Source organism: Lissotriton helveticus, chromosome 7 (genome assembly GCF_964261635.1).
Source record: "Lissotriton helveticus chromosome 7, aLisHel1.1, whole genome shotgun sequence".
In the NCBI taxonomy this organism is placed as follows: domain Eukaryota; kingdom Metazoa; phylum Chordata; class Amphibia; order Caudata; family Salamandridae; genus Lissotriton; species Lissotriton helveticus.
In genome coordinates this window covers 76016166-76039032 of record NC_136068.1, presented here as the reverse complement: position 1 = coordinate 76039032, position 22867 = coordinate 76016166, and the positions used below count along the sequence as shown (strand labels likewise).

Genomic DNA, 22867 nt, shown 5'->3' with positions numbered 1-22867 from the left:
GAGGACATCTTGGACTGGGGCTGTGGCTAACACTGCCCCACTAACCTTACCATGGGGGTTTACCATTCTAGAATCGGTTTCTTGCTCTACCTCAGCCCAGGCTGAGGTCTCTAAATCATTCCCCAGTAGGCAATCTACAGGCAAGTTGGATGACTCTGCCACTCTCTTGGGGCCAGTGACACTTCCCCAGCTGAGATTTACTACTGCCATGGGATGAGTTTTCTTCACTCCATCAATGTTTACCACCTGGTATGCGGCACCAGGTAAAAGTTGCCTTGAGGGGACTAGACTCTCAGTCACCATGGTGATGCTAGCCCCTGTGTCTCTGTAGGCCTCAACTTTCATTCCATTGATGAGGGGCTCCTGTCTGTACTTACCCAAAGTGTTGGGACAAGTTGTGAAGTTGGCAAACCCCATGCCAGTCTCACAGACAAGAGTATCTGAGTTTGGGGACCTGGTTAGGCCAGAGTCCCCAGGAACTCCCAAAGTAAATGCACCCAAATTCTTGGGGGCACTCCCACCACCTGGGGGATTACTACTAGTAGTAACAGGAGGTTTGGGAATGTTACTTGGGGGTATGTTTTCCTTATTGTTATTCTTTGGGCAACTGCTGTCAGTTTTTAAATGACCCACCTGTTTACAGGGATAACAATAAGGTTTCTTCTGGTTATTGGAAGGATTCTGGGACCCACCCCCCTCAGAGGATTTTTGGGGCCCTGATGTGATTTGATCTGTAGATTTATTCCCACCCTTCTCTTGAGGCTTGGTTGATTCCTTTTTCTGGTCACCACCTTGGTTCTTGGGCCTAATCCTGGTTCTGACCCATTTGTCTGCCCACTTACCCAATTCTTGTGGAGAGGTCAGATCAGAGTCTACCAGGTGCTGGTGTAATAACTGGTTCTGACAATTATTTAAGACTTGCTCTCTCATGATAAGATTATACAATCCTGGGAAGTCAGTAACCTTGCTACCCAGTAGCCAGCCTTCCAAAGCCTTAGTGGCACAATCAACAAAGTCAGACCAGTCCTGAGACTGAGTTTTCTGGGTGTCTCTGAACAGCAACCTGTACTGCTCAGTGGTTAAGCCAAACCCATCAACCAATGCATTTTTCAGGACCTGGTAATCATTAGCATCCTCCACTCTTGTAGTGAGGAGCTTATCTCTACCTTTACCATCAAAGGAGAGCCACAGTATAGCTGCCCACTGACTTCGGGGAATGCACTGCACAGTGCAGGCCCTCTCCAAAGCAGCCATCCATTTCTGGATGTCATCCCCTTGTTTAAAGGGGGGCACTATCTTAGTCAGGTGTTTAGTATCTAAACCCTTCTCTCCATCTCTTGGGAGATTGCTGCCACCAGTGGGAGCTAACCCACTCATCTGCTGCTCTCTAGCAAAGGCAAGCTTCTCTTTGGCCAGGGCAAGTTCTTCCCTTTCAATCCTCAGTTTAGCTTGTCTCATGCTTGCTTCATGCTCTCTTCTCTGAGGGGAAGTCAATCTCCTCTAGGGAGAGTTCCTTCTCCCCTGAGAAGAGGCATTAGAGTGCAGAGATCTAATGGAGTCCCTAGAAGGAGATCTATCTCTCCTAACTCCAAGGTTAGGCCTCATTAGGGTCAGTACTGGGGGTCCCCCAGATCCTTCCCCAAGTAGGTCTAAGTTGGCCCTAGTTAGCCTTCTGACTACCTCAAGACCTTTGTCTACCTCATCCCCAGAGAGTTCCTCTTGATCCTCCTCCTCAACTGCATTGGCAGTGTTGGGGAGGTCTGGATCCCCAGAGGTTTCCTCTAAGGCTGGCATATTCTCATGTAACTGAGAAATCTTTCTGGCATCATATGTCTCTAAGAGACCTATCAGAAAGGGAATGGTGGGGTTAGACCCCTGCTTCAGTTTCCTGGAGGTACAGACTTGTCTCATCTCCTGGAAACTGAGAGCTGCATATCTTGAAGTGACCTGTGGAGGGTCTACACTTACCAGGGGAGTCTCAGTGGACTCTCCATGGTTAGACATGCTTTTCTAGTGAGGTGTAAGTGGTGCACTTACCTACACTATATGTTTGCCTACTGATCCCTTGCTAGAGTTGTAGTTTAGGGTGTGCTAGGCCCTAGGAGCTACAACAGCTGGTTCAGTAGAACTCAGAGTATTCTAAGCTAAGTTATATGTACCTTTAGTACTTATGTGATCTTTCACAAGATATTCTTAGGATATGTGTGGTAAAACGACAGCAAGCTCAAATCCCAACCGCTGCTCACCAATGTGAGAAGTTGGCCTGATGTGCAGTGTTCACTATTCTAGTGATCACTATATATCAGTCCAAACAACCCTTATTTATGATTGGTTGTAAGTCAACCTTATAGACCAGCTATCCTAGTAGCATGGATACGAGCAGTCTAAGGCTAAGACTCTAGAGGGCGTGTTAAGCCAGCTGTTTTACCATCACATTACCTCTTGAACACCCAGTGAAAGGACACCACACAAGTGTTATGAAAATAAACAGTGTATTTATTAGAATCACAACAACCCTGTACTCTTTATGAGGACAGGGTGCTAGGCACACAACAAAACTCTTACGAAAATACTTAAGTTAGCACAGTATATACAAATGCCCGAGGGGCACGAAAAACCATATACTCTAAAAGTGGAATGCGAAATTACTAGCAGGTAAGTACAGTACTAATAGGCTTTGGAATCGCTAGGACTTGACTATGGAATCGTTAGATTACTTCTAGGAGGCCTAGGGGACTCGGGTGCAGAGTGTGCACTCTCACGCGGGATGCGGGACAAAGTCTATGGTAGCTAGTAAAGTTAAAGTTAGTGTTCACGGGCGAACCCGACCTGGTAGGGAGAAAACGACAGTGGATCCTGACCCTTGGATAGTGAGGCTATGCTGGGGCACCGAAATGCCGAAGTTACCTAGCCCAGGGGCTGCAGCTGCATATGTCTCAAAAGACGTCGGGAATCCTCGTTGACGGACCAGGAGCCTGGAAGAAAGATGCTGGTAGGCGACCAGTGAAGAGAGTTCGAAGTGATCCAAGCCTGGATCTTGAAGATGGATGACACCTGAAAGCAGAGGGGACCAAGTTCGTGACTACTAGCCAGTAGTCAGTGGGCACCAGGAGGGCACCGGATGGTAGTCACCTCGACTAGGTGAGTGGGCGACGCTGTGCTCTGCAGATCTCACGGACCAGGAGGCGTTGTCGGCGACCAGGATGGAGAGGCGAGCTGTCCCACGATGGATGAAGCTGTCGGCGTCGAAGTACCCAGGATTGGGCAACAAAGCCTTGGCTAATTCAAGCCCACGCGGTGGACTCAAAATGGCGTCTTGAGTGGACCAGGAGGGTCCGGGGTGCTCCTCTTCTGGAAGGGAGCAAGGGCCAGTCTGGAGCAACCAGACCAGCAGCAGTGATGTCGTCGGGCGTCGTTCAGAAGGCCACAAGCCAGCGGGCTAGTAGCCAAACAACGCGGTGAGCAGCAAAAAGCAGAAGGGCCCCACGCCGATCGTGGAGATGCTGGGGGGCTGCTCTTCGGTGCTGGAGCTGCTCAGGGTCGGGGCTTCTCGGACCCCAAAGCACTCGCCAGGAGATTACTCGGCGGGCTTGCTGTGCAGAAGTCGTGCAGTCTTGGCAATAGTCGGTCCCTTGAGGTCTCGTCGCACTCACGGTTCTCAGCTTGGCTGTAGAGGTGAGTAGAGGTCGGAGGTGCCAGGGAAGCCGGGTCTTGTCGAGCTGGGCAGTCGGATTCCGGAGGAAAGACTTACAGCAGACCGCAGTGTTCTTGCGATGGTGCCTGCGGATGCAGGGTGACTACTCCTTAGTCACAAGGGAGAATCTTGAAGAAGGAAATCTTGAAGTCCTTTCGCAGAAAGTCGTGTCTTGATTCCAAAGATGATCTAATTTGGAAGGGGGCCTGCTCCTACCTTTATCTGGGAAAAGGGGGCTGGCACGCGACTAGGTCCTGCCCTATGGGTGGGACCAGGAGGGGGGTGGTTACACCCACTTCCTTGGCGGGCTTTTCCCCAGCTCAGGGTCTGGAGTGTCCCTGGAACTGGTTCAAGCCGGCCTATGCATAGTGAGCACCGGGGTGCCCCTTGCAGTCACCTTCCTCTGATGCCCTGCCTACCTAGGATACACAAAATCCTGTCTGGGACGGTGCTGGCACCGCCCCTGGCAGGAAACCCTTTGTCCTTATCTCCTGCTCTGGGAGGACTCCCAGCAGCAGGAGGGCAGACTTGTGTCTCGGTGGCAGCATCCATTTTGTGGAGCTGAGGCTCTGTTTGACTTTAACCGGGGTTAGGGGTTACATACATGTCGTGTCCCTCTAGAAGGGTGGAATGCTAACCCCGTCGCCAGAATTGGCGAGGGGTTAGTATTCCAATTCGTATGACACCTTACTCGACATGTTTTGATAAAGCGATACCAGAGTTGGCATATAACCGCGAGGATTATAATGCACTTAAGAGTATATGGTATGCGATATCATGGAAACAGCTAAGGGATAGATCCCGAAAGCCGCAGACAGGCTCAGCTCATGCCAGAGCACCATCTCACACGATTCCAAGCACTCTGCCTTCAGGATTGTTAAGGCCTGCCATAGGAGTGACTGATAGGAGATCTGTGTGTCCATTTTAGGGTTAGATATAGGTATACTATATCTAAAGCAAAGGGTGATTACACCACCTTGCCCCAGCTGTCAAGCAGCCAGTTGTGTCAGATTTGGATGGCCAGCCAGGGGTGGCACAATACATGCTGCTGCCCCTGGTAGGCCCTGTGTACACCTATGCCCTGGGTACCTAAGGTACACTGTACAGGGACTGATAAGGTGACTCAGTATCCAATTAGATATGTACCTAAGGTACATGGAATCCATTTTACAGAGAGAGCAGTAGGCCTGGGGTCCTGAATAGCAGGGCCCCAGGTCAACTAAGTCAGAAAACCAGCAAAACACCAGGCAAAAAGTTGGGGTCAACCATACTCCGCATTCTCAGCGGAGCGCGGAGTAGGCAAATTTCCGCACACTCTGCTGGCAGAGCGGAGTTCTCTGCCCGCCCTAGTTTAAACGACAGCGACATACCAGAGGCTAGGAGTCTGCCTCAGATGAACAAGTTCCAGCAGGTTCACACACCCTGCATCTTTCCCTCCTGGGTCACCAACCATCACTGTGTGCTGTGGACGCAGGAGTTCCTCCTGGCACTGCCAGGGAAGGCCTTCTGCTGTCAGGTAGTACCACAGGAAGTGAGTGCCTTGTTAGTCACAGCTACTGTCTGGCCCGGATGTCGGCAGTGCTCCCACCACTACTCAGGTCAGCAGCACCTGCTAGGGTCTCACCAGGGTCCCTACTCCTGATGACAAGGCCGAGGCTGCATTGGCAGGCCAGCGCTCCAAATCCCAACAGGTGAGTACCCCCGACAGTACACGGCCTGTGCTGTGGGTGGTTACACTGTGATGACGGGGAGCTAGGAGCGGTGACATGGGAGGCTTGGAAGAGGTGGGCTGGTTTCTCAGCCCCCACTGGAGTTAACGGAGAGCCACTCTCTTTTGGCCTCTCTATGGCACTTTCATGTGTGCACTTTCTTGAGCGCTCTGTCTTCCTCTTTAGTTCTGTGCTCTCTCCTTCCTTCTCTCTCACTCTGCCTTTCATGCCTCACGTCCCCATTCTGTTGTCTCCCTCTCTCACTGTGTCTCTCAAAAGCCTGCTGACTCGTTCTGGCAAGACCCAGCACGCGTGTCTCTCACCAGCGAGACAGCCCGTTTCTGACAGGAATTCTGGGATGTCCTCCCTACCTCACCCGGCTGCCAGGCTGACTTCTAAAGAGTGAATGACTTGGCAAGGACTCTGGGATTAGCTCTTTCACTGTCAGGAAAACTGTGTTTTATAATGTTTTAATGCACCTGGGTCCAAGCGCTTTCTCACGTGTGAGTCTGTGGGGGATATCCAGAGATATTTACTGGCTCTGTAGGCACCATGGTGGTTGTTTATTATCGTGGAGGGCCTTTATAGAAAATTGGTAGTGTGTTTTCTGGTCACGGGGCCATCTGGTCACCTGGCTGCACCCAGGTGGGCTGGGCAACCAGATAGCCCTGCAGGCCGGGTGACCAGATGGCCTTGCGGGCCGGGTGACCAGATGGCCCTGTGGGCTAGGTGACCAGATGGTTGGCCTACTGGCCCGGCTGACTCCAACTGTTGTCCTTTCCTAGGGTTCTGTAAGGGCTTAATAGTCTAGAGAAATGGGTTCCATGGGCAGGCCGGTGGGGGGAGGACGTGGCCTGGGTTTAACCCTCCTTGGTTCCTGGCTCCGGGAAGGTGGAAGGCACACCCGCCCGAGTCAGCACCCTGACGCCCAAGGGTCTGGGTGTTGGGGGGACAGTCAGTAGCCAGGCTGGTTGCAGAGCAGGGAGGACTGCCTAGCTTCCCGCTGTCTCCGGGGCAAGTAGCGGCAGGAGGACACCCCTACGTGAAACGGGGGTCGAGCTGGAGCACTTGGAGAGCTTGGAGAAGCCCTGAGCAGCGGATGCCTGGGCCCAGTCTGGGATGGCAGCAACTTGCCGATGTCCTGCGCTGCCCAGGGGGGTCCACTGGGGTCTGGGGAGGCTCTCACCGGCTTGGCTGGGTACGGTAGCAAGCACCAGGCCTGGGGCTTGAGTTCCGTTCGGCGGGCCCTGGGGTGCAGGTTCCCCCGGTCCTGCAAGCCAGCCGAGGATGTGGGAGTTGGAGATGGGGTCCATCGGGGCCTGGGGAGGCTCTAGCCCTGCCTGGCTGGGTTCGGAAGCAGAGTCCGGGGCTTAAGCTCCGTCTGGCAGGCTGAGGGGTGTTGCAGCCCCTCGTTCTGCAAGCCAGCCAAGGGTCCGGGCACTGGGGACAGGGGGCCGGGGGAGGCTTTCCCCGGCCTGGCTAGGGTTCAGAAGCTGGGACCGGGGCTTGGGCTCAGTTCGATGGGCCCCGGGGTGCGCGAGCCCCCGTCCTGCAAGCAAGCAGAGGGTCCGGGCGCTGGGGACAGGGGTCTATCGGCTTCTGAAGCTGGGATCGGGCCCGGGGCTTGGGCTCTGTCCGGTGGGTCCTGAAGTGCGGGAGCTCCCATCCATCAAGCCAGCCGAGAGTCTGGGCGCTGGGGATGGTGTCCCATCGGAACCCGGTGAGGCTCTCCCCAGCCTGGGTAGGGTTTGAACGCTAGGACTAGGCCCCGGGCTTGAGCTCCATCCGGTGGGCCAGGGATGCGGGGCCCCCGTACTGCAAGCCAGCTGAGGATCTGGGCCCTGGGGATGTGAGTCCATCTGGGCCTGGGGAGCCTCTCCACGGCCTGGCCTAGGGTTTGGAAGCTGGGACTGGGGCCGGGCCCTGTGCTTTGAGCTCTGCTGCGGAATAGGAGTTTTGCCCTATACTTCGCGTTCTCAGCGGTATGCGGAGTAGGTAAATTTCTGCACACTCCGCTGGCAGAGCAGAGTTCTCTGCCCACCCCTAGTTTAAACGACAGCGACCTGCCAGAGGCTAGGAGTCTGCCTCAGATGAACAAGTTCCAGCAGGTTCACACACCCTGCATCTCTGCCTCCTGGGTCACCAACCATCACTGTGTGCAGTTCCTCCTGGCACTGCCAGGAATGGCCTTCTGCTGTCAGGTAGTGCCACGGGAAGTGAGTGCCTTGTTAGTCACAGCTCCTGTCTGGCCCGGATGTCGGCAGTGCTCCCACCACTGCTCAGGTCAGCAGCACCTGCTAGGGTCTCACCAGGGTCCCTACTCCTGATGAGAAGGCCAAGGCTGCATTGGCAGGCCAGCACCCCAAATCCCAACAGGTGAGTACCCCCGACAGTACACGGCCTGTGCTGTGGGTGGTTACACTGTGATGACGGGGAGCTAGGAGCGGTGACATGGGAGGCTTGGAAGAGGTGGGCTGGTTTCTCAGCCCCCACTGGAGTTAACGGAGAGCCACTCTCTTTTGGCCTCTCTATGGCTCTTTCATGTGTGCACTTTCTTGAGCTCTCTGTCTTCCTCTCTAGTTCTGTGCTCTCTCCTTCCTTCTCTCTCACTCTGCCTTTCACGCCTCATGTCCCAATTCTGTTGTCTCCCTCTCTCGCTGTGTCTCTCAAAAGCCTGCTGACTCGTTCTGGCAAGACCCGGCACGCGCGTCTCTCACCAGCAAGACAGCCCTTTTCTGACAGGAATTCTGGGATGTCCTCCCTACCTCACCTGGCTGCCAGGCTGACTTCTAAAGAGTGAATGACTTGGCAAGGACTCTGGGATTAACTCTTTCACTGTCAGGAAAACTGTGATTTATAACGTTTTAACGCACCTGGTTCCAAACGCTTTCTCATGTTGGAGTTTGTGAGGGATGTCCGGAGATATTTACTGGCTCTGTAGGCACCATGGTGGTTGTTTATTATCGTGGAGGGCCTTTATAGAAACGTGGTAGTGTGTTTTGGCTCTTTTTTGTGAATTTGGAGGGAGTGAGTGCCCTGTCAGTTCATCAGTGCCAACCCTCGTAGGGTACCTGGCCGCAACTGAGTAGCGGATCTGAGGTTTCTCGTCTTTAGGTCTTGGCTACAGATAGCTTTAAGTAGACCTATTGTTATTAATAATAATATACTTTGGTTTGGACTTTGTGTCAACCCATTGGTCATGATTGCAGGTAGAGAAGAAAAACAGGTCCTGTCACCAGTTGGGTAGCAAAACACTGCCATATTTGGGTACAGAAGGGCACTCAATGTAAAGTAGTGGGCCCTAGGCTGAAAAAGACAGCAAGGACACAAGGTTATGGTGGGTGTAACTGGTCGAGGGCACGTGTGCAAGGCACCTTTTATCAGCAGGGTCACCTGACTGGTGACGTCTGTGTTGGATGGGTGTTAGCACGGCTCCTATGGAACGGCCACTGAGTGGCCTGTCCTGCAGGACACTACATTCCTCCGAAATCCAAAAGAAAAACAGCAAAGTCCATCCTGTGGAAACAAAACTACAATAAACTGGATACCACATGTTTTTAGCAATAGCGTACAATTTTAAAAACCCCTTCAACAGAGTTCCTTGTGTGTACAGTTTTCAGACAGCATTAAAAATGCCAAGATAACTCTTGTGATTTATGTTCCTGCTAGGGAGAGAGATCAGCTTTTTGTCTAGGGTCCGTTTTGACTCTCCATAAAGTAGCGTAGAGGGTTAATAGACCTGCCACAAAGAACGCATACCACCCCAGTCTTTCATTATCTATTCCTAATGTTGGTTAAAAGTGTTTCTTTGGGTAGATATGCATTCTTATGAGTAAATTCAGCCTTTACTAGTGTCTTAAAACAAATTCAATGTATTTGAGATTTGAGAGAGGGCTATGGAGAGATAAGGGGCACTTTTGCCTGGTGGTTGTGAGGGAATCCGAGGAGGTGATCGGGGGGGGGGGGTAAAAATGATTGTCGCACTAGGCGCCAAGAGCTCTACAGCCAGCCCTAAGCAATAGTACATTAAAGACAGACCTATTGTATTTGCCAGTGCTTGTGACGTTCTGTTACTTCAACGATTGCCCCTGCCCTAATCTTTCAGCTGTAAATAGGAGGAGATGAGGGGCTAAGAGGGTCAACTTGTTGACATCATCAGGGGTTAAAGGGTACATGATTTCACTATTGCTACCGTAGCATTTTGGTGAATCGAAGTCCATGTTCTTGATGAGTCTGGGTTCCATGTTCTGGGCGTTTTGCAACTGCAGGGACAGTTCTTACGGTGTCCTACGTGTGAATATTGTAGTTTTTCAACTGGGCTTCTCTAGTGCATTCAGGCTTCTGATGTGGGGACTTCTTTGTTTCACTCAGAAGTGTTGTCATTTAGAAGTGTCAGTGTTACTTAACCTGGTTTATTCTTTTCTTTCATATTTAGCAGGTCTGTTGTTGTGACAACGTAGGTTTTATCCAAGAAAAGGACCATTGTTGGCTGATGGTGTACTGCTGAGGAAGTAGAGTTGCTTTTAGCTTTTTTTGCTATTGAGTATCAGCTAGATGCATCAGTCTAAAGTTTACTGATAAATACATGGCCGTTGAGGAAGTCGTATATCTGGCTATGCAGAGTTTTTATTACACAAGCAGAGTTTTCCATAGATTATTGACCTTTAAGTTGGTCAAAGTTTCCCGATTCCCCTTCATCTACACCCAAGTGAAGTTTTTCTCTCGCTTCAATTAGTGCCAACTGTGTCACGCCTTCAGACGCAAGCTTTTTGTGCACAAATGCATACTGTTAGATTTGGGAGTCTCTAGTTGGCAGAGGTAGGTGCCTTTGACCAAATAGACACCATTGCGTCTTGTCAGGGTAAGGGAGTACACTCCTAAAATAACTCCTGCTCACCCCCTGGGTAGCTTGGCACGAGCAGACAGGCTTATCACAGAGGCAGTGTGTAAAGCATTTGTGAACACATTCAGTAATATAGTGACAACACTACAAAGGGACGCCACACAGGTTGTATTATGAAAATAGGTATCTTTTATATAGAATTAACACAAGTCCATAAATGACATAAACGACAAAAATCCACAATACTGTCCTTTAAAAATGGTTGAAATAGCTTAGTTCTCTTAAGATGATAAATGCGACAATTTATGTTCAATGTACCTTTAGATGCGTAACGCTATACATCAAAAGAGTTGCAGGGAAGGTGATGCGTCGGTTCCTTACACGCAAGAACGAGGGTGCGTTGGTTCCGTACTCAGGGGGAGGTGATGCGTCAGCGACGGCGACACCCTTCTCCAGTGATGCGAGGTGCTTCAGGTGATGCGATGGCGACAGCCGCAGCGGCGGCATGCTTCTCCGGTGATGCCACGGCAGCTGCTGCGGCGGCAACGCGCTTCTTCGTCTTGAGTCGTGCTTCCAGCTCCCAGCGACACGCAGTCTCTCAGAAGGCCCAGCTCTGCCGCACAGTGAGGCAATTAGACTCTATGAGAGTCTTTAGTGATGGAGAGACACTCCCAAACCAGACCTAGGCTGAAAATACACATAGAAAAAAAACAGCCAAAAAGAGAGACGAAAAAAAAAAATAGAGAGAGAGAAGGAGACGAATTGACCTAACATATCCAAATATATAGTCTAAATAATGTCTCATACGCTCTCTTTTCCCCTCCCACTACTCTCCAGTCCAGTATCCGAGTTTCCAGCCTTCTTGTCTTCTCCATATCCCAGCCAGTGGCCAGCAAAAAGTCATCTTTACTAAGTTTTATCACTATTAAGCCATTAGGTCAGACTGTCTAGAAACTCTTTGGCTTTTATTTCGGAGGTGAAAAATTTGGTCTGACCGTTGTATAGAACTTTCAATTTGGCTGGATTATTAAGGTAGACTTGTGCTTTCTTCTCCATAAAAGGTTTGATAAGCTGTCGAAGGCGCCACCTCCTTTCCACCGTAGTGTGGCAGAAGTCCGGTCTCACAAAATAGGAGATAGAATCCCTAGTCCGTCGAGCTTCTGGCCTGGCTCTATCTGAAATGGCTTGTCGGAGAAGAAAGTTTCCAAAATATACCAGGACTGCTCGTGGATAGGTTCCGTTTTTGGTGGATTTTAAGGTAAATGGGGTTCTATGCACCCGTTGCACCTCCAATTCCCAGTTCCATGAAGAGAGCTCAGGAAGTGTGTCTTTAAAGAGTTGGATGATAAAAGCTCGGATATCAGTACCTTCGATATTTTCAGGTATTCCAAGGACGCGTAAGTTATTACGTCGGAGGCGATTTTCCATGTCCTCGAGCTTCCATCTGACATCACTTAGCTCCGCTTCATGTAATTCAACCTGTTCCTGTGTGGCTGTAGCCTCTGCCTCATTGATGACTATACGGTCCTCCATCTCTGTCATTCTAATGTTGAAGGTATTGACTGATTTTGATAATTTACGTACTACGCCCTGTACCTTGTGTAGAGCTAATTGCGCCTTACGTCCATCCCTTGATGTTTCCTCTCGATGGGAGGCGATAGCCTGGAGGACTGTATCCATCACCGTGGAGAGCGTAGCATCTTGTTGATATGAGGAGCTCCGTTGCATCGGGCGTGAGCCAGTGGCATGTTCTTGAGAGCCCAGTGCCATAGAGGGAGAGTAGTCCCATGTTAATCCCAGTGCCCTTTTCTTCCGTAAGGTAGTTCTCTTATTTTCCCTGGATTCGGCAGTTCTCACCTCGTGGTCACTTTCCGTCTCGGACCCAGTGTTAGTTTCAATATCGAGCTCAGAGTCGTCTGACCATCTTGCATCTTCTATCCCTTCCGATATTGAATAAAAATCAGAGGGATCCTTGTCAGTATCAGTAGGATCAGGGGTTATCTCGTCTTCTTCGGGTTTCTCACTGCCATCAGGGACCTCCAGCAAGTTCTCCAGATTTTTTGAGATGTCTCTCGCCTCTAGTGTCCGCAAATCGCTCTTTGGAGCATTGCATATAGCCTGGTTGAGCTCATACTGCGACATTTGACCATCCTGTTCAACCACAATCACAGGAGTATTAGAAACCGTTGGTATAGGTTTAAGTAATGTTACTGGTACTAGCGCTGGTAGGGCTACCGGTGTAGTCTGTGTCGGTGATGTTGATAAGGCTATCGAGACAGTAGAAAAAGCAAGAGTATCACATGAGGAATGGTTCTCCATACCTTGTACTCCAGCGTTAGGGTCTGCTCCAACATTAAAGTCTAGTATTCCTGCCACTGCAGCCATAGAATCCTTGTGTATCGTAGAGGTTTTTTCTACATTCGCTGAGGTATTTGCACTAGTGTCCTCTGTTTCCATATTCCCGGGTTTGCCATTCTGGATTTGCCCACTTGATGTCGCTGTAGATCCTGGAATAGCACTCCAGACATTCAGAGTTGTTGGTAGATCTGCCGATACCTGAATTGAAGGGGCCGGGACCGGAGCAGACGCAGAGGCGGGAGCGGGAGTCTTCTGGAGCAGTTCGATTACTGAGGGACCAGCTACGGGCATGTTAGGCTGTTGTCTGGAGCCTTTTGCCGATTTACCAATTAATATATCGGATTCAGCAAAATCACAGCAAAATCACCGCTCCCTTCCAATCGTGCGCCGCCTCGTTTTGCCATCAGCTCTCTATCCCGGAGAGCCTGCTTCGCCGCTCTGGTCTTGGCCGCAGCGGCAGCTATCGTAGCGGCGTTTTTCGGCGCCATGTCGCAAGAGTTACTCCGTGAAGGTGGAGCTGCGTCAGAGAGCCAAGTCGGTTGGACTAGCCCTGAGGGGTTAGCTTGCTTCTTTTGTGTCGTCGCCTCTCCGGTCTGGATACGGGCAATCAATCTCAGCACAAGTATCCCGATCAATGAGGTGCAAAATGAAAAGCGGAGTTGTAAGGCAGTCGGGTCCGGTGTAGCCATCAAAAGTCGGCTCTCTACTTTATTCCCAGACATCTCTCCGGAATCATCATTTGGGAGTGAAAAGTAACAGCAAGACGAGGGGTAAGTCCTTTACATCCATTAATTCATTAGTGGACAAGACATCTCCGTCTCTTTGCCGTCTCTCTGCCGTTTCCAAGCGCTGGCTTGGGAGCTGTCTCACAGCGGTCTAGTGCGCCGCCGCCATCTTGCCGCCTCTTCGGACCTCTCTAAGTGGGACTTCAGGCGGTTGACATGCAGGACCCGCAAGGGGTTCCTGGGAGACCGCAAGTCCACCAAGTGGGTGACAGGACTTTTGTGCTCCACCACCTCAAATGGTCTGGTCCACTTATCCTGGAGCGCACATGGCTCCACTGGGGCCATGACACACACTTTCTGACCAGGCTGAAGCTCAACCAGAGTGGCATTCTGGTCGTACAACCGCTTCATCTCCTCCTGGTTGGCTTCCAAATTCGCCTCAGCGAGTTGCCTGAAACGTCTAGTCTGGTTCCTGAAGGCCAGCATGTAACTATAAACATCCTGGGGAGGTTTCCTGGGAGATTGCTCTCAGCCTTCCTTGACCAAACTCAGAGGTCTTCTCACTGGGTGACCGTAGAGAAGCTCAAAGGGGCTGAACCCTAGAGATTTCTGTGGCACCTCACGGTATGCAAAGAGATGGCATGGTAAGAAGACGTCCCTCTTACGCCTCATGGGTTCTTCCAGACCCATAATCATGCCCTTGAGGGTCTGGTTGAACCTTTCAACCAACCCATTACCTTGGGGGTGGTAAGGAGTGGTGAACTTGTATGTCACACCGCACACCTGCCACAGGGACTTCATATACTTGGAAATGAAGTTTGTACCTTGGTCAGACACCACCTCTCTAGGGAACCCCACACGTGAGAGAATTCCCATCAGTGCCCGTCTCACCACGGAGGCCGTCACTGTCCTGAGAGGGATGGCTTCCGGGTACCGGGTGGCATGATCCACCAAGACCAGGATGAACCTGTAGCCCATGGCTGTCTTGGGGTCCAGTGGCCCCACAATGTCAATACCCACCTGTTCAAAGGGGGTTCTGACCACAGGGAATGGCTGGAGAGGAGTCGTTTGCTTCCTCCTACTCTTTCTACTTGCCTGGCAAGTCTGACAGGTCCTGCAATGAGTGTCTGAACTCTTGTGCATTTGGGCCAATAAAAGTGGGTGACAAGCCTCTCAAAGGTCTTGTCCTGCCCCAAATGTCCTGCCAATGGCACATCATGAGCCAGCCCCAGTAGGAAGGCTCTGAAGCGCTGGGGTACCACCAGCACCTTAGGCTCACTATACAGGAGACCATTCACCCAGTAGATCCAATGTGACCCGAACTGATCACCTGCTGCCTGGGTTGCAGCAAACCCAGAAGAGAAGGGCACTTGTTCTGCTCCTCACAGAACTCTTCCCTGGAGGGTCCTTCTTCCTGCTGCCAATGGGTCAGCTCAGGCAGGTGCCCCAGTTCAGCCACTTGTTCCCCTGTAGTTTCCAGGGCATCCCACTCAAGGTCTGCCTCCTCCTGGACCGTGGGACGGGTTTCCCATGCCCCGCCTCTTCTCTTCAAGGCAGGTAGGTACCTGGCACACTCTTTCAGGCTCCATGTTCTCTTGAACACCCTTTCTAGGTGACATACACCGAGTGGTCATGCATGCCCACTCAGGCAGACCCAACATCTCTAAATGAGCACTTCGCTCTACCTTAGCCCAAGGGGAGCTCTCCGATTTGTTACCCAACAGACTATCAACAGGCATGGCTGGCCTCACAGCCACTTGAAGAGTCCCAGAGACCCCCCCACACTCAAAGGGAACCTGAGCTACCTTGCAGTGGCTCTCTGTGTTACCAACGGCAACAACTGAGTAAAATGCGTTGGGGACAACCTGCTCCTCAGACACCAGCCAACAACTGCAGCTGTCACACTGACTCGAGTGTCTCTCAGAGCCTCCACCTTTTGGCCATTGATGGTCACCCACTGCCTGTACTTCTTAGTGTTATCGGGCAGCTGGGTCCTGGGGACCAACTCACAGTCTCCTAAAGAGACTAGGGGCCCCCACCTTGGGCACCCATCTCCTCCCCCAGGGCTACACTAGCCAAATGCTGGGTTGCTGCACCAGTGGGTAATGTCTTTCCAAACTGGGGACATTTGGGATCCCATTAACCATGACCCACTAAGCCACACTTAAAACCGGTCACAGGCCCTCTTTGAACAGGTTTACCTGTTGGGGGGCCCTTGCTTCTTCTCAGGGGGAGGCTGGGAACATTTCCCTCAGTTCCCTTGGGAATTACTTTGGGGCCCTCTCTGGAACTTCCTCTTTTTACCCTTGACCCTCCCACTCTTCTGCTGGAGACCCTGCCCACACTTGGCGGAGTCTCCCACGTGAACCTTGTGGACCCGTGTTCTCAACCAGCGGTCCGCCTCCTCAGCAAGCCTCCTAGGGTTAGTCAGCCAAATATCAATCAGGTGCTTGCGTAGCTCTGGTAAATAATTACTTGTCAAGTTCTCCCATGCAATTAAATCAAAGAGCGCCTTAAAATCATTCACTTTGCTACCCTTCACCCAACCATCCAATGTTCTGCAGAAAAAAGTCAACATCATACATAAGCGGGTTGCACTCTGATTGTTCTCAATATATAATGCAAATTTAAGCCACCTGATTCATCATCTGGCGTGCTCACTGGTGACATGCCAAGCCCAAACTGCACTTAATGAGCTAAACAACGTCAAATTGAGGCTACTTATTGCCCCAAAACCAGTGGCGACAGCCTTTACCACAGTTGCAGATACGCTTGATTACTCATCCTTATTAATTAATTTAAACTCCTTTTATACCATGTTTTTTCCACTACTGTGACTTTTAAACTTTCAGCTTTCCATGCATGGAAATGCAATTTCCAACATTTCTCATGTCCAAGTAGGCCATCCGAACCTCTTCAAAGAACACGTAAAAAGGCAACGTTCGTCAAAAGCAGTTTAATATAACCCAATGCAATTCGGGCCCATCAGGGCCTTTCGTCAGGGGTAACTGTAAATGAACAATAGGACATATAATTAAAACCCAAACCCTCGAAACCAAAATATTGCACATTGTCAATAAAAAAATGACATATTCTACGCAGGTACTGCCCTCTAACTTTTTGCAATTCCTGATCCTCTGTCTATACAGTTCAGGGGTCAACCCATACCTGGACATCAATGCATCTTACATGTGGCTAGAAGAATTGTGGACTTCAGAGGGCAAGTCCAACAAGGTATCCCGCCCCTCACTAAGGAACCGCCCCCACAACCCCGCTCCCCAATCCTTCTCAAGGACCCGGTGGGAGGACATGGCTCCTTCATAGGCCTTGAACCACTGCCCAATGTCATAATTTTTATAAAACTCTTTCACCATATCTTTAGGGATATACACTCTTGTTGAGTTGTTAATGTCTGTCCTGATATGTTGTCCATCATGTAACTGCAAAAGGTGTATAATTTTAGTGAACATGGGAGCAGACAGTTGTACTGTGTGGCACAATGTAAAATTTCCTTTCCCAGGTAAGCAGACAAAAGTAAATTATCCTGGACTGTGGGTTTCTGTGCTTGGGAGTTTGTGTTTTCTGCCTCCAGGGGTGACCAGCCTGAGAGTGAACTCCATATTGTTGTGGGATGACCATTCTAGAAGTTTGGCTTCTTTTATTGCGGGTGACCAGCCTGGGAGTGAACTCCCTGTTGTTGTGGGGTGACAAGTCTGGAAGTGTGGCTTCTCTTATTCTGGGTGACCAGTCTGGGAGGGAACTCCCTGCTGTTGTGGGGTGACCAGTATAGGAGTGTGGCTTCTCTTATACTGGGTGAGGTGGCCAGCCTGGGAGTGAACTCTCTGTTGTTGTGCGGTGACCAGTTTGGAAGAGTAGCTTTTCCTATTCTGGGTCACCAGCCTGGGATGGACTTTACATCTTCTCGAGTGTCCTGTATGGGGTCTTTTTCCCCTCTTCAAATGGGGTGTCCATTCTAGGAGTCTTTTCCTCTTCTGATGGGGTGTCCAGTCTGGGAGTCTCTTCCTCTTCTAATGAGGTGTCCAGTCTGGGGGTCTACTCCTCTTCTGAGGGGGTGCCCAGTATGGGAGTCTCTTCCTCTTCTAATGGGGTGTCCAGTCTCAGAGTCTTATCCTCTTGTAATGGGGTGTCCAGTCTGGAAGCCTCTTCCTCTTCTAATGGGATGTCGAGTCTGGGAGTCTCTTCCTCTGCTAATGGGGTGTCCAGTCTGGGAGTCTCTTCCGATGGGGTGTCCAGTCTGGAAGTCTCTTCTTCTTCTGATGGGGTGTCCAGTCTGGGAGTCTCTTCCTCTTCTGATGGGGTGTCCAGTCTGGGAGTCTTTTCCTCTTCTGATGGGGTGTCCTGTCTGAGAGTCTCTTCCTCTTCTGAAGAGGTGTCCAGTCTGGGAGTCTCTTCATCTTCTGATGGGCTGTCCTGTCTGGGAGTCTCTTCCTTGTCTATTGGTGTTTTCAGTCTAGGAGTCTCTTCCTCTTCTAATGGGGTGTCCAGTCTGGGAGTCTCATCCTCTTCTAATGGGATGCCCAGTCTGGGAGTCTCTTCCTCTTCTAATGGGGCGTACAGTCTGGGAGTCTTTTCATTTTCTTCTGAGGTGTCTGGTTGGGGATTTTTTTCTTCTTATGATGTGCCCAGTCTGGGAATTTATTTTCCTCCATTGTAGTATCCCACCAGTGAGGGTCATCTCTTAATATGAGGTATCCAATTAACGAGTTGTTCTCATTGTATGGGTGGACGTCCCACTTTTCTGTCTCTTCTTTTTTAGGTTTCGCCTCGTCGAAAGCTGCGCCGCGCAGCTTTTCGGCGCAGGCGAAATCTTATGAGAATAATATGTGGGCTTCGTTCCGCCTCTGTCTTCCATTGGCTAGCTCCATAAATGGAGGCTAGCCATTGGAAGAGAGAGGCGTCCGTCATTGTGCGAGGCGATTGGTGGGCGTTCCCGGCGATTTTTTTCTCATCCTGCCCCTTTGACAACGTCATTGCGGTGGTGGGCGGTTCCTATTTTTTTTTGGGGGGGGGAGGTTTGTTTTGGTCATTGCAGGCCGACCGCCGCCGGAAGAAGTCCAGGTGAGTTATTTTTCTTGCCTTCTGCTTTGCCTTTCTTGCCGTATGCCGTTCCCGCCCCCCCCTCCCGCTGTCCGTGCCTTTCCCGCCCCCCCTCCCACTGTCCGTGCCTTTCCCGCCCCCCCTCCCACTGTCCGTGCCTTTCCTGCCCCCCCCTCCCGCTGTCCGTGCCTTTCCCACCCCCCTCCCGCTGTCCGTGCCTTTCCTGCCCCCCCTCCCGCTGTCCGTGCATTGTGAATTGATTGTCTTTACTAAAAAATAATGCAGGCTTCTCAATGCCCGGCCGAGTGTCTGAACCACTGCTTGTGCGCGTGTGCATTAGGGCCCAGGGCGTCTTGTCGCGCCCTGCACAAAGCCATCCTTTGCAATGAGTATGTGCAGCAAGAGGTCACGTTTATTTATTCTTTATGTCATTTTATATAGCCTCACACTGTACCCAGAGGTGTCACAGCGCTTTACAATCGAGCGACGTATCTTGTCTACACTCACTGTGCCGCCTCTCGTGCATACCTTGCACCGGAGAACAAATAACTGGAAGTGAAAGCCGACATAGAGACCATCTTTCCGCTAGGTGCTTCACTCACGGGTTGGGCTACCAAGGTGGGACTCTGGTTCCTAATCATGTGTCCCTGGCTAATGTGCACTTTAAACACAGATAATGTCCGGGTGTGTCTTGCACTTATGTGCTGATAACATAAATATATCTGCTGCTTCTTAACCAGCCCTCCGAACTCACCACAAAGAAGGGCCGGTGCCTGGGCTCTAGGAACAGCACTTTCATTGCCTGGAGGGCGATCATTTATGAGGAGGGCGACACGGGATCGATAAACAGGCTGAAGAGCGGGTTTGGGGGGGGGAGAGGGGGGGTGCTGCTGCGCCAAGAGGTAACGACGGGTCTGACTGTGAGCAAAGGAGACTGGAGGAAGAGGCGTCCCTCTTGGAAAACGACACTTTAGGAATCAACCAGACAGGTGTTAAGAGACGCAATCATCTTAAAGTGCTGTTACATCTGTGACTACCTCCACCCCCCCCAAATGCGTGCACAATGCAAGAGTCCGCAGGACGTGGGGTGCTGGGGTCCGTGCTCTCACTCAATCATTCAGAGAAAGCCCTGTTCACCGGCGGGGCGAGTTTCTGTGCTATATCTGTACTGTCCACAGCATGGCCGCGCGAACACTGTGTTGAAACCAAACTGCAATGATATTTCATGGGCAGAACATTTAGAACATCCCTTTGGGTTCAAGAGTTTCTAATGTGGGATGGTGGGGGTGTATGTGTGTGCAATGTTGTAATGTACCCCTGTAAACTGGAACGTGCGATGAAGGAGTGAGGCTGTTTTTGTAAAACACATTTATTGCAATTCAGAATACGAGTTACACTAAATGGCACTCCCAGGCATCTTTACTCCAGGGGTACTCCTCGGAAGTGCATCGTGGTGCACAGTAAACAGTAGAGTGAACACTGACGTACCAGGCCTTTCTTAACTCCATCTAATGTCATTCAGAGCTTTCCGGTAACACGAATTTGATGAGTTAATGCGCTATTCCAGAAGGCGCTATCATGAGACAATATAATATTTGTTACCAAGGGGTAGATGAATGTGGGAGGTCATCACATCCAACGCTATCAGAGACTGTGATGTTTGGCTCAGATGGAGGTTTTTCTGTAATGAGGACATCCTCTCCAGACTAAGCAATATTCTAGTTTCTTTGCGTCTATAATAGCTCCTAAAAGTATTTTTATGTCTTTCTACTCAGTGAGAAACCCGGATGATGCAATGAAGAAAAATGTATAACTTGTAGTCCTATTTCTTCTTCCTGGTTGTTTTCTTTACGTTCATAGATACTGAAAAATCGTTGTTTACGTGTGCGATGCTAAAACCCATTCCAAAAGGTAAAATATTTATTCTGAAAATATTCACATAAAGAAAACATACATGTTCAGAATACGACTATATCTGTTCTTAAACCCCACTTTAATTGTCTACCAATTCTACCATTTGCGAGAGATTAGGCTATTGGCTTTGTAAATGACATTGCCATTTATTTATGTTGTCAAAGCCAACACATAAATAAAAATGTTGTCATTTACAATGCCAATAGCTCTAACTTTTCCAAAGGCGAAACCGTTGCATTGTAAATGCTTGTTCTCTGGGGTGGTATCAATTCTGGTCTCTCGTGACACTTCATCTGGATTCACAGCCTGGGCTGTTCAAATTCTGTATCCAGCAGGTTGATTGAGGAAGTGAGATCAACTGTCACCAAAAGGTCTCATGAACCGCTAGCGCCTTGCGATAAAGAGAAGCTCCTAGGACATTGCTCCCCAAATTAAGACAGGCCACTGCAAAAACAACAATGATGGACAGAATGTGGATCAATGTCACACATTCACCCCAGTCAAAAGATCTGGGCCCAAATCCATCGTTTTTCCACTCCACACCACCCTGGGTTAGACAATGGCGATATGCAAATCAGCGCTGACCCTGTGCCCCATGGGAACAGTCCAGTCCGAACTACAAAAGCCATGTCCTTCCCAGAACGGAAACAAGCATCCGAGGACCGGCCCGGCAGTTCGGACTGGACTTTTCCCATGAGGCAAAGGGTCAGAGCTGATTTGCATATAGCCAGTGTCTAACCCAGGGTGGTGTGGAGTGAAAAAAACGATGGATTTAGGCCCAGATCCTTGTACTGGGGTGAATGTATGACATTGTTCTACATTCTGTCCATCAACTGTGTTTTTTGTAATTTTCACCCCGAGTGGGCTGGGTATGCTCAGACGTGAGTCCCAGGCTCTCCACACCACTGGAGTCAAGCTATCCAGGCTGAATGAAGGCTGATAGCCAGAAACCGGTCCTTGGATGCTTGATTCCGGTCTGGGAAAGACAGGGCTTGGCAGTTCGGACTGGACTTTTCCCATGAGGCAAAGGGTCAGAGCTGATTTGCATATAGCCAGTGTCTAACCCAGGGTGGTGTGGAGTGAAAAAAACGATGGATTTAGGCCCAGATCCTTGTACTGGGGTGAATGTATGACATTGTTCTACATTCTGTCCATCAACTGTGTTTTTTGTAATTTTCACCCCGAGTGGGCTGGGTATGCTCAGACGTGAGTCCCAGGCTCTCCACACCACTGGAGTCAAGCTATCCAGGCTGAATGAAGGCTGATAGCCAGAAACCGGTCCTTGGATGCTTGGTTCCGGTCTGGGAAAGACAGGGCTTGGCAGTTCGGACTGGACTTTTCCCATGAGGCAAAGGGTCAGAGCTGATTTGCATATAGCCAGTGTCTAACCCAGGGTGGTGTGGAGTGAAAAAAACGATGGATTTAGGCCCAGATCCTTGTACTGGGGTGAATGTATGACATTGTTCTACATTCTGTCCATCAACTGTGTTTTTTGTAATTTTCACCCCGAGTGGGCTGGGTATGCTCAGACGTGAGTCCCAGGCTCTCCACACCACTGGAGTCAAGCTATCCATGCTGAATGAAGGCTGATAGCCAGAAACCGGTCCTTGGATGCTTGATTCCGGTCTGGGAAAGACAGGGCTTGGCAGTTCGGACTGGACTTTTCCCATGAGGCAAAGGGTCAGAGCTGATTTGCATATAGCCAGTGTCTAACCCAGGGTGGTGTGGAGTGAAAAAAACGATGGATTTAGGCCCAGATCCTTGTACTGGGGTGAATGTATGACATTGTTCTACATTCTGTCCATCAACTGTGTTTTTTGTAATTTTCACCCCAAATTAAGACAAACACTCTCAGAGGCTCAAAGTATCCAGATCAGGTTTAACTGGAGTGGCACGGCTATAAACGGCACCCGCCAAAGCTCACTCTCCGTGCACAAAATAAGAGGTTCATATGCATGTCCAGAAGAAATTCTTAGCCCTCCCCCGCCTCATGATTAGTCTACCTCTACTCTTAGGATACATTGTAGACCACAAATTGGCACAAGTTGGAGAAGTTTATTCTCAGAATCTTTTTTTTTATGTCCCAGAGATGTTGCTGGTTACAACGATTATTAGTTTCAGCCAACTCTGTGTTCTTGTCAGATTTGTAGCCACAATATGAAGGAGTGTATTTACAGACTGACAGGATTTTGACCAGGCACAGCTGACACTTGACCTGGTGACTTTTGTAGTATCTGGAAAAAAAAACCACATTTTGTGAACTAGTGCTAGCCAGAGGTATATTGTGTGACTGTGTTGTTACAACCGTCACAAGTCAGAATAGACATAATATAGTGAAAATAAAACATGGTACATCACGTAATGCCTTTGAACGTGTTGGAGTCTGTATTCTCCTTTTATCCACTTGGTTTTGAGGACCGGTCATTTCATTCATTTTATTTTGGTATGGTTCATTTACTTTATATTTTTTCTTTTGTTTCCCTTAGAGATTACTCGTCTCCATTCTACTTCTTTCTGAATGAGGCAGTGATGCCTCCCACATTGAACTACATGTTACTAAGCAGGT

General features: G+C 50.1%; 1 protein-coding gene across 3 annotated transcripts in view; it reads left to right on the top strand.

Moving 5' to 3' along the window:
- The window catches only part of LOC144768106 (tyrosine-protein phosphatase non-receptor type 6-like), an 848841-nt gene that overhangs the window by 60357 nt on the left and 765617 nt on the right, over nt 1-22867 (top strand). For 2 of the 3 annotated variants that reach the window (XM_078651512.1, XM_078651514.1), the window contains exons 2-3: nt 20248-20298; nt 22788-22865. The gene's annotated coding sequence lies outside the window, so the exon portion shown is untranslated. The remainder of the gene's footprint in view (nt 1-20247; nt 20299-22787; nt 22866-22867) is intronic. The other variant, XM_078651513.1, reaches the window with a different exon arrangement.